This window comes from Monopterus albus, unplaced genomic scaffold (genome assembly GCF_001952655.1).
Source record: "Monopterus albus unplaced genomic scaffold, M_albus_1.0 scaffold3.1, whole genome shotgun sequence".
Lineage (NCBI taxonomy): Eukaryota > Metazoa > Chordata > Actinopteri > Synbranchiformes > Synbranchidae > Monopterus > Monopterus albus.
In genome coordinates, this window is record NW_018127883.1 from 5,682,624 (window position 1) to 5,693,503 (window position 10,880).

General features: G+C 40.0%; 1 long non-coding RNA gene across 1 annotated transcript; it reads left to right on the forward strand.

Moving 5' to 3' along the window:
• Nucleotides 1-1,141: 1,141 nt before the first annotated feature.
• Nucleotides 1,142-10,328, forward strand: LOC109962600 (uncharacterized). The gene is made up of 3 exons (XR_002275288.1): nucleotides 1,142-1,647; nucleotides 1,761-1,835; nucleotides 7,885-10,328. It is a non-coding gene; the product is annotated as an uncharacterized LOC109962600 (long non-coding RNA).
• The last annotated feature ends 552 nt before the right edge of the window (nucleotides 10,329-10,880 follow it).

A 10,880-nucleotide genomic window follows, 5' to 3' on the forward strand; every position in this document is an offset into this window, starting at 1 on the left:
GCTGTCAGAACAATTTGTCTTATGCGGACTTGTGTCACTTTGTGTGGGCTGGTAATTTACTACAAATTATATTTTATGCTCTCTGCTGACAGCCTGCCAACACTGTAGAATGATAAAGCCAGTGAAGCTGTTTGTCAACTTCCAGCTTCCTCAATCCCCTAACGCTCACGGTCTTTGTGCAGTTGCAGCCTCACCCTGCAGGTAAGGTCAAGGGCATGACAACACATTTAAATCTTTAGCCTAATAAGTCAAAGAGCCAGCCCATCTGGAGTGCAGTTTATTGCAGAGCAGCAGGGGGAGATGGCAGTGTGTTAGGAGGATCCTTTAAAAGATCCTGCAGCCACTTATTCCTTTTTTTTATTTTTTTTATAAAAATGACACCCACTGACAGCCCAGCTGTTGAACCAATTTCATGCTCACAGGAAAGTTATGTGTGAGGTGATGCAACCATGATGTTAGAGTGGATGGCAGTGCAAAGAAAGAGACAAAAAAGGATCCACTTAAATGGGCACTATGATAATCTTTGAAGAAATACAAACTGCACGCTTGGTGTCAGAGAGTGTCTTTATCTGTGACAAGTATGAGAGGTGAAGGTTACAGTATGTACCCACTGCAGCCACCACCACTAATGTTGTTTACTGCAAGACAGAGCCTTCCAGATCAAGGACAGAGACATCGGAACATCCTCCTCACTGCCGTGCCTTCATAAATATTTCATAACTGGGGTAAACAGTTTTCTGAAAGACTGTGAAGAAACAATTTGATTTGCTTTTAAATGAATCAAAAGGAGGTTTCTACCTCTACACCTGCAGACTGAACCTACGAGATAGGATTCATGCTCCATGTGCTATTAAAGGCTCTATAGTGAAGTGTTAATAGTATTTAGAAAGTATTCAGCACCAACAGGATCAGAAAAGATGACATCACTGCATCATTTAAATGAGCAACAGTAACTTCAGGTAATGTGATGGCGGTAGTGATTAGCTGAACACTGTGTTTTTTTTAGCAAGGATCCCAAGAAAGAAGGCAGAAAAAAGGCAAGCTCATCAAACTGGCAGATGAATTGAAAGGTGGAGGGAATAAACAGGAATTAATTACTTTTGTAGTGTTTGCAGATTCATGTTTGTCTCTTCCTTTTTGTGTCAGTAGTAATTATGCAGGCACCTATGGGAGAGGACTGGGAGGGAGATGAAAGCTCTGTGAAACCAGAACATGAACAAAGCCTGAAACAGAAAGAGGGGTCCAGTGCTTGAACGCCACACCATGACAGACAACCTTTGGGACTGTTCTTATTCAGCTGCCAGGAGCCTTTTAGGATTCGTTTTATCTGCTCTGCCTTCCCATACGCCTGCCCCTCTGGATGGTCCTCCACATGATTTGTGTCCAGTTTGGCTTCACTTGAGCCAACACAGCAGACACACTCTGACTCCTCTGCAATCAGCCTGTCTGTCTTGTGTTTGAAAGCTGTTAAACCTCTTTTCTGCATGAGTGGGTTTGTTTGCATTTAATTGAAATGTCACTTCAGGCTGTATGTTTCAAACGCTGAATTTGAAATCTAGTTTAATACATACAATTAGTTGTTGTTTTTTTTAATCTGATTTTTTATTTTCTTGGCGGGATTCCTGTTTGAAAAACATTCTGTGATTGGTAAGAGCATTTTTCCTCTTTTCGGTGTGAAGATCTTTGTCATCATTTACTAAGAAAGTTAACCCTTCTACTTTGTGGATGTTTCTCATAAATTCTCAATTTGTTCCTTGTAGGTCAAAGACGACTACAGCCATGCTAGGGCAGTGCTAATATGCTCATAGTGAAAATGCTAATATGGATGATGCTAAGTAAGTAAGTAATTAATTAGCATGTTCAAAATTGCTTATCAGACCCAAACATGGATTTTTGATGGTATTATCTTTGCTCTGGTATTTATTCAATAACCAAAAAATATAACCTGATGATAGCAGAATTTTAATTTTTGACCATTTCTGAACAATGTACAGTATATTATATTATTGTGTTATAGTCAATGGTGCATTATTGTGTAGTGTGTACATTTAATGTTGCAGCTGAAAAGATGGCAGTGATTTTTTATTATTTGATATCTTGTGGGATAATTTACTGTATCTTATCTACAGTATATTGTCAGTGTGTGGTTCAGTTTGCTCATTTGGATCCAGACATTTAAGCAATTTTTTGGTAGATATCATGAATATTTGGGCATTTTGAAACCTGGTATTCACACTATTGGTGCAGTGACACTGAAATCACTCCAAACATTTTTCTACATTCTTTATATAACCTGATAAGATGTACTTTAAAAAGCTGCTCTAGAGATAAACGCAGTTGAATCAAATTCAATACACGGCACATCTGGGTTCTCAAAAATCCTTTTAGGGGCGGTTGAAAGTCCCTGTTGCTGGCACTCAGCTCCTGTGTTCTTCATCAGACCCAAATTAGTGGCATTAAACTCTGAGAGTCATCTCATAAATGGATTTCTCATTGTGTGTGAAGCCTCATCGGGAAATCAGTGCACCATTTGGCCATCTGTCTTTGTGCTTCCTGCCTCCTAAGACACTTTGTCAGAATTCAACACTCTGTGGTCTTAACCACACTCACCATCCTGTTGTCTCTAAGCACTATCAACTACATCTTCCATATGAACACATGTTGGGCTTACAGGCATGTCAGACAGCATTACACATAATGTGTCCCTAAGAGCTTTTTCTATGCTGTAAGTCCCCAGTGAATGGCATATGCATGCACTTTCTTTTCTCTGTAATCAACAGAGATCTATTTATTACTGACATCACATCCATTTCTGTATAATGTTTGAAGAACCAGTGCATCTGTGCCTTCTTTTAGCACATTAGTTCAACATCCTCTTTGTGATACCTCTGTACAAGGTAAAATCTCTGTAATGATTTTATTTCATTATTTCATTTCAAACTCAAATAAATACACATTCTGTGCTGATGCGACAAATATACATACAGTTAGAGCCTAGCTAATAATTCATTTTGATAGGTATTGTTTGACATTTTGGGAAATATTCACTTTCTTACTGGAAAGAACATAAGGTTGATATCACTCTCCTTTCAGTATGATAAATATGTAGCTAGACCCAATAGACAGTTAACTTATCTTACCATAAACTGGAAACAAGGAAGACAGCTATCGGTCTGAAGGTCTGTTTAATATTAAAATCCAAAGTGTTGAAACGACAATGCCTTTTTACAGATGGTGGATGATCTCTTGGCACAAGATACCTATAATATGTTAGTCCATGAGTGCACAGAGTCAGATTTTGCTACCTGTGGACAGAATCAGCCTGTTTTTGAATAAATTTGCTGACATTAAATAATGATGATGCAACACTTGATATTATTTTTAATATAAGTACTTGATAAGACTGATAATGATCCCTTAAATTTGGTTATTAGTATTGTGTGTATTAGTACTGTGACCATGATACAGTATGAACTGAGTACCAAGTGGGATAACTGACACAGACCCTGTATCCTAATGTCTTAAAGGGTCTTAGGCATATACCATGTTAACCCAGTTTCCCTGTTTTAATTCCAGCTAAATCTATCCCCCGGTGCTCAAAATGTCTTAATATATACAGTGATACGGATACCTGTGATAAGCTAACAGTGGTCAGCATGGGCCATGCCAATCCACTGGTCGGACTCTAATAAAATAATCCATTAAAATTATAGCTAATTTCACAGTTAACTAAAATCTCTCTTGGTTAAAGGGAACCAGTGAAAGAACCAAGAATTACACAGAACAAAACTAATTTCACCCTGGGACACTGATCAAATACTATTTTTGTACAATTTGTTAATAATGTACCATAAAACTAAAACAAACTATCCATAAATTATACCATACCTTTGGAATATTTTTGTTTATATATTATATTATATTCACTGTCCCAGTTGTCACTCTGTTCCTTTTTTGTAAGACAATTTCATCTTCATATACAAAACTATTGCAACATGCAAAAGTAGATTGAAACATACCTTTACAAAGACAAAATACATTTAGTGATAGAAGATGAGCTGATGGGGTCCAACGCACACCGCTGGTGACATAGCTAGATTTCATTAAATGTTATCATGTTTAATCATGAATAAATATTAACACTGATATTATGATATTATTACTCCATCAGTGACTGGCCTTCTCAGCACCTGGCCACATTTCTTACCCATCTGCTGGCTGCCTGTGAGAACAATGGCTGGGCTCACACACCAGTGAAGTCACCGGCCAAATTGGCCGACTCCATTTGGAGCCACAGGCCAAGCTGGCCTCCCTGTGGAGTGGCTCTTGGATATTTGGTGTGCTCACTGTTCTGCTGCTAATTGTGTGGCAGCTCTGGCAAATGAGTCTCTCTATCACTCCATTGTGTTTTCCTGTTTTGCCAGTGACAGTGCCAGCCCAGCGGGACAAGGCCGGGGCATACAAAGCATATTTGGACTGCATGGCTTTTGTCTTTTCTTTTTTTGGCTTGGTTATATTTCTCCTTGATTCAGTGCAGCATCTGGCAATTAGAAAAAATATTCCACTCTAGTGCACCATGCTAATTACATTACATAAACATCATATTCTGAATAACTATCAGTATGGAAAAACACCTGAATTTGCTTTGGTTGCTTTAAGTTACTGGGCTACTGACAAACTAAACCATGGCCTTCAGGGGGCACTGTTGTATCAGGCAACATCCCACTGTAAGAGCTGAAGGAGGAGGCCCTATCTGTGTGTTCTCACTTAATAAGACAATGACATTATATTCTTATCCAGACTAACCTCTACCTGGAGAAAGAGACAGATTGCATGGCACTTTCCCTCCTGCAGCAAATTAAATCAGAATCCCATTACAGAAAAACAGATAACACTCCCACAATTCAATACCATTGCTGTATGACCAAAACAGGAAATATGGTACATGTTGACTGTGCTGGATATATATATTTATATATCAGTTCAGGGATGAATAGTTGGACAGTTATCAGTGTGGGGAGTCCATATAATCGACACCATGTGTGCTTAAGAATGATAGCTGCTCTGCTAATAGAACTGAGTTCATTTGAATTACGGCTGAATTACTGGAGGACTGCTGATCCCAAGGAGAACAATAGGTATGATCCTGAGCCTGGGAACATAGTGGTTTTATAAGCATATGTAATTAGTTGGAGGTTACATATGTTGTCTCTGTTTTAGAAGCAGAACTAGAAGCATTCAGATAATGTGCTGTATAATTTCCTTGACCTTGCCCTGACTATTTCACTGCATTGCTCTCCTGGAAATCCTTGATTGGCCTGCCCCTCACATCTCACCTCTGCTCATTCCTCTACCAGTTAAACCCACTCAGTCCTCAGGTATTTAAATAAGGATTTGATTTTCTTTGTGTTATTGGCCTCCTTCTCCCCTCCCATCCTTCGCTACAAATGATCTCTAAACACTAATGAGTACATGTCTAAAAATACCCTCCTTGCCCAGAGAGTTGGATGTGTCATGGTGCATACTGGGCTTTAACAGATGTTAATGGTCATGGAACATCAGAGTGGTGTAATGAATAGAGGCTCTGCTACTTCATTTAGAGAGAATATTTTATTATTCAACATGCATCCACCCACTGAAATTCTGCAGCCATAGATTTAGTTTAGTCGCCCGCTACACCTCTGCTGGCTACCTTTTTAACATACCAGCGGTGTTCCCCGTTACCATAGTAACACTGCATGACCTTTCCTGAGAGGTTGAACTCTTGGCAGTGTGCTGCTCGAAAGAATTCTTTCCTCTCCATTCACCTAGTGATGTTTGCAGTTGGAAATGTCCTCTGGTTTGAAGGATGAGGAAAGTGTTCCAACTCAGGGTAAAAGAAAACGGAAGGTGATGGATGGAGCCGCCACCACCCTCGTCTAATTAACTGACAGGGTCCCCTCACTAGCTGCATGAAGTCCCAGTGACTCAGTTCATGGAGAAATGTGTGGACTTGGCCAAATTTGGTTTTACCAACCTTCTCCACAGGAGAAAATGGAAGCATGCTGTAGTGAATAAATGGGCAGTTAATAATGGAGAGGTGGCAGCCCAGAAAAATTGTACATCAGACCAGTACATACTTAGTATTTAGCAGCTTTTGTTGTGGTTGCAGCCTTATTTTGCATACGAAGAATACTGGAAGAAATGGATAAACATTTGGGGAAGTTTGCTGAGATTTGTTTCCCCTTTGAACAGTGTTTATTGTAGTGCTGCTCGCCATGATTGCTGTTAGGGCTTAATTTAGCTCAATATTGGGTTATGATCAAGTGTTATTTTTAGCCTAGCTTAGAAAGAAACCTGGAGGCAGCAGGAAAGCAGCTAGTCAGGCTCTCTCCAATACTAATTAACATGTTGTATGTTGTTATTTTGATTCATACACAAACAAAAATGTAAAATGTGATTTAAGGGGGAGTTGTATGGTGGACTAATACTGCTTTTACACCATTTCTGCAGAATAGGCAGAAGACACAATGCACATATATAAACCCACATTACACACACATACATCACACATTATTCCAAGGCATCTAGCAAAGACATTCTTACATTTCTGTTTGTGTACACATTAAACAAATAAAATATAAAGTGTTGACTAATGAGGTGTAGAGATGCTGGTAGGCAGAACTTTAGAGACAGCCAGGTAAGTCATTCTTCCTGCTTCAAGTCTTTATGCTAAGCTAGGTAAATCACTAATTTGCTTCTGGATCTTTGCATCCAAATCTACAACTCACTGAACTGAGTAGCTCTGGTGTTATGTTCATTTTCGTCAGCTGGATAAAGAGCCCACTAATCAGAGCTTTGGAAGTGCAGATTCAAAATGTTGCTATGATCTAGAGTGGATGAGACTGAAACAGTGTTGTAAAATGACTTGAAGAAATAAAGGTCTGTAAACTCTAACAGTGTCAGTGTTGATAATTAATTATTGTTAGGGAAAATAAAACATACTCCCCAGCCCCGAAGCCCAACATGGCTAATAGTCTTCTTTTAACATATTAGATTTGAATATTTACCAAAATTTCTTAAAAACTAGTCATGGCTTTGTCTGAATCTTTAGACTTTCCACAGGGAGACAGCAAGAATGCCATTTTACAAACACAGTGATGCATGATGACTGTGTGGCCACATGAGGAGAAACTCTATAGATGGTTTTATCAGACTCCTTAGTTCATGATAACCAGTGCCAGCCCAGCAAAATGTTTGCAGTATGAGAGTCAGCTGTAAGCGGGACCCGACACCTTGTTTTCCCTCCGTGAGAAACTGAGGGGAGACATGAAAAGTGGGCCTCCCTCTGTTTCTGCCCAAGGGTTTGAGTCTAATTCAGACAAGATGTTGGATGTTCAGCAGCCTCCTTTTCTCATTTGTGGTGCAGATCTAGATGAAAAGTTAGTGAGCGGCGGGAGCAGACCTTTCCGTAGGGGTTGCATTAGATATTACAATATAAACTTCCTTCAAGGCCAAGGTCAAAGATGGCTCCTATTTGCACCTTATTTCATAGCCAGGAAGATAACCGACCCATGCAGAATCCATCTGGTTCACATGGAGGTCTTGTTTAGGAATGGCCTTTGCAGCACGCAATGCAGCACAGCTCGCACAGCCCCATACATGAGAGGAAAAGAAGGACTGTGAGAAAGGAAACAAAGATTTGTTTTCTTCTATAGAAAGGGACTTCAGCTACAACACTGTAACCAAATGAAAACAGAACTTTAGTTCAGGCTGTGATAATTTCACGAGTTTCCAAGCCCAGGCTATCAGTGAGTCTGTTGTCTTTGTATAGACTCGCTGAGCATGATAATGGCAGTGTGACCTCCTCTTCTGTCCTCATGGCCTGCTTTGTGTCCTTCACAGGTGGTAATCAGATACAGTGGACTGATTGTAGAACAAATGACCCAGGGCAGTCCAGCTGCACAGGAGTACGGTTTCAACCCTCAAATGATGATGTCACCGCTCCCATGTGACAGGGCTCAGTTTCACTGTCAGATCAATTATTCACAGCATTTAATTGGATCAGCTGAATCCAGATCGCTCCAGGGATCCATTTCCAGTAACAGCAGCTACAAATAAACCCTGAGCCAGCACACAAGACACAAGGCTCCAGATCAGTATCCGCACAACATCCGACAACAGCACACCTCACTGACTTTATAAAAATTACCCATGTGACATGCAAGTTGGCTTTATTGAAGGAAATAATCCATATGTCAAAGTATACATTTCATTCTTTTTAGTTAAATCTGGGTTGTTCCACTTTGTAACAGGAGGAGGGAGTGAAGGTGATGATCTCAGAGCACTGGGTGAAGGCCAGACTCTGATGCTGCTGCATTCATTAATCACACAGTCGCATACAGTGGCGTTCCCAGCCTCTTAGTCATCAGATATTCCCCTGGCCTCTGCTCTACTCCCACCTCCAGGCCTTCCAGTCAAAGGTGGCCTTTGTGCTGGGGGGGGGTCAGAGCTGACCACAGCAGACAGTCCTACTCCCCCCATTAGTACTGGATTTCAGGATACAGACTATAGCACAGAGAGCCTTCCATTCACAAAGTGGGGGATCAGAACACAAGGCCTGTATCTTTGTGGAAATGAAGAAAGAGCAGCCCATTGATCTTCGGTCTTAGGATGGTAGTCACACATGCAAAGGTCTCAGGAAAGCTACTTTTCCAACTAAACACAGACATCTTTGTTTTCACATGAAACCCTCAGTGTTTATCTTCTCTTCTTTCAAATGTTAACTAAGTGTTAACCACTGTAGAAACAATTTATTTAGCATTAGTTTCATATATTTTATACCCGACTCATTTTTATTAATAAGTATGCAGGTATGTCAGTGAATGGTCGTGCTAATCACCAAAAGCCCTAAGTTGGTAAGTGAAAGGCCTCTGGTTCTCATCGTCGTGAAATTGTCCTGAAGGTATGAATACGTCTCTTTCATTCCCTCCATGTATGTAGTCTTCCACCACCTATAGAGGCAGAACTCACAAAGTGCTAAGTGTCTTTTGAGAGGTTTATGCTCTTTAGCAAAATGTAAAAAAAAAGAACCTAGCTGTTATTCCATTCATGTCATATCCTTTTAACTAGAGAAATGACTAGAGAATGAAGGCTTATGGTACTCAGTGACCTTAAAAACACTGAAGCAAAGCTAGTTATAAACCTCTTTATAAGTTTACTTCATAATGACTGCAACTCAAGTGGCCCCTTCGAACTCTAGCATTAGCAGCAGTACAAGCATTGCCCCAAAATCTAAACACAATTAAAAATCAATGGGATTTCTGCATGGATTAGAGTGGGCACAGAGTGCTGATTAATGTTTTCCCAGATTCTAATTCTATTAATCGTGTGTGCTCAGGGCGAAGGCCGCCTCAGCTGATGTACAACCAGCAGCTCCGCAGGGTGCATTGACCTTGTGACTCAGGACCTTTTCTGTTTCCCTTCAACCTTAGTCTTCTATGAGGATTAGTTTAGCTTTAGTCTTAGCAAGGTTGGAACAAGAAAACATGGGCACAGCAGGCCTTAAAAATACTTAAAATCACAGAAAATGCCTTTATATGTTAGACCTTCTATTCATGTCCTTGTACCTGTCTTTCTGTGTGCAAGTGAGGACCTTCCAGCAATCAAGTGCTCACAATGGCTTTCACAATATTGATGGTGCTAGGCATAGTAAGCACGGGACAGTTACATATTCAGAGTACTGTATTTATATGATAAAAGAGACATTATCTTAGGCCAGCAGAGACTGCTGACTTGCTCTTCATAAATAAAGCAGCATGTGACATGCTATGTGTGTCAGAAGCTGCTGTTCATTCATATTATGAAATATGTGATTCAGTTTTGCACTTGACTTGCCAGAGTATGTACAATAATGTTTAGTAAGGCATATGGGACATTATATATAGAATGGTTGGTACTGTGTGGGCGTTCACTGGAACATTGCTGTTTGAACATTTCCCTGGTTTTTGAATACATGCCCTGAATTGGGCATTTTAAATATTTGAATTAACTTACCATACTGTGTACTGACTTATCATTTGCTGAAATGTTGTGCTTGTCCATTACCTCTGTTTTTGCAGTTAGCTCTAAAATGAATTACATTCACATCAGCCTCAGTTGTACTTTAATGCTAATTAACAAATGTTAGCTCTCAGTACAATAGTAAACATCTGCATGTTTGCGTTGGTATTGTGAGTTTTTGCATGCTTATTTTAACATTTATCTCACAGCCTCTGAGCACAGCCACACAGAGCTGCAAGCACTGCTATAAATGCTTACTCATGTTTTTCTGAAAATAAAAACTGGTGGTCACATTGAAAAAGCCACATGATACTGTGTTGAGATAGCTGGGGAATGCATGACTAATGTTAAACATCACAAACTGTGCTGCCAAGTCTTGACCACTTATGTAAGCATTCTCTGTTGTGTCCTCAGCTCTGACTAAGACAGTTAATTTGATCTGAAAATCATCTCAATGGAGCCACACCTTAATCATGGTTGTGCTCCCCTACTACTGACCAGCAATCAAAGGGACGATGATTACTGCCTCACATACTGTAGCACGGTCATCATCATAGCTCTGATTTTAGCAGCATTTCCCAAACAAAAACAGAAACAACTCTTTTGTACAAACATGACCTGACAGGAAAAAGGGCTGGGATAAGAGACTGCAGGTAGTCAGAGCTGATTCAAGTTGCAGAAGTGAACCAAAGCAAAAAAAAAAGAAGCTTAAATGGAACAGACAAGCCTTGGTTCCTCCAGGGCAATTATGAAACTAACCTTTACTGTGAAATGATTCTCGATTCTGATGTTTTCATGAAACACTTCTATTTCTGGACTAACCTCCCATCGTCCTTGCC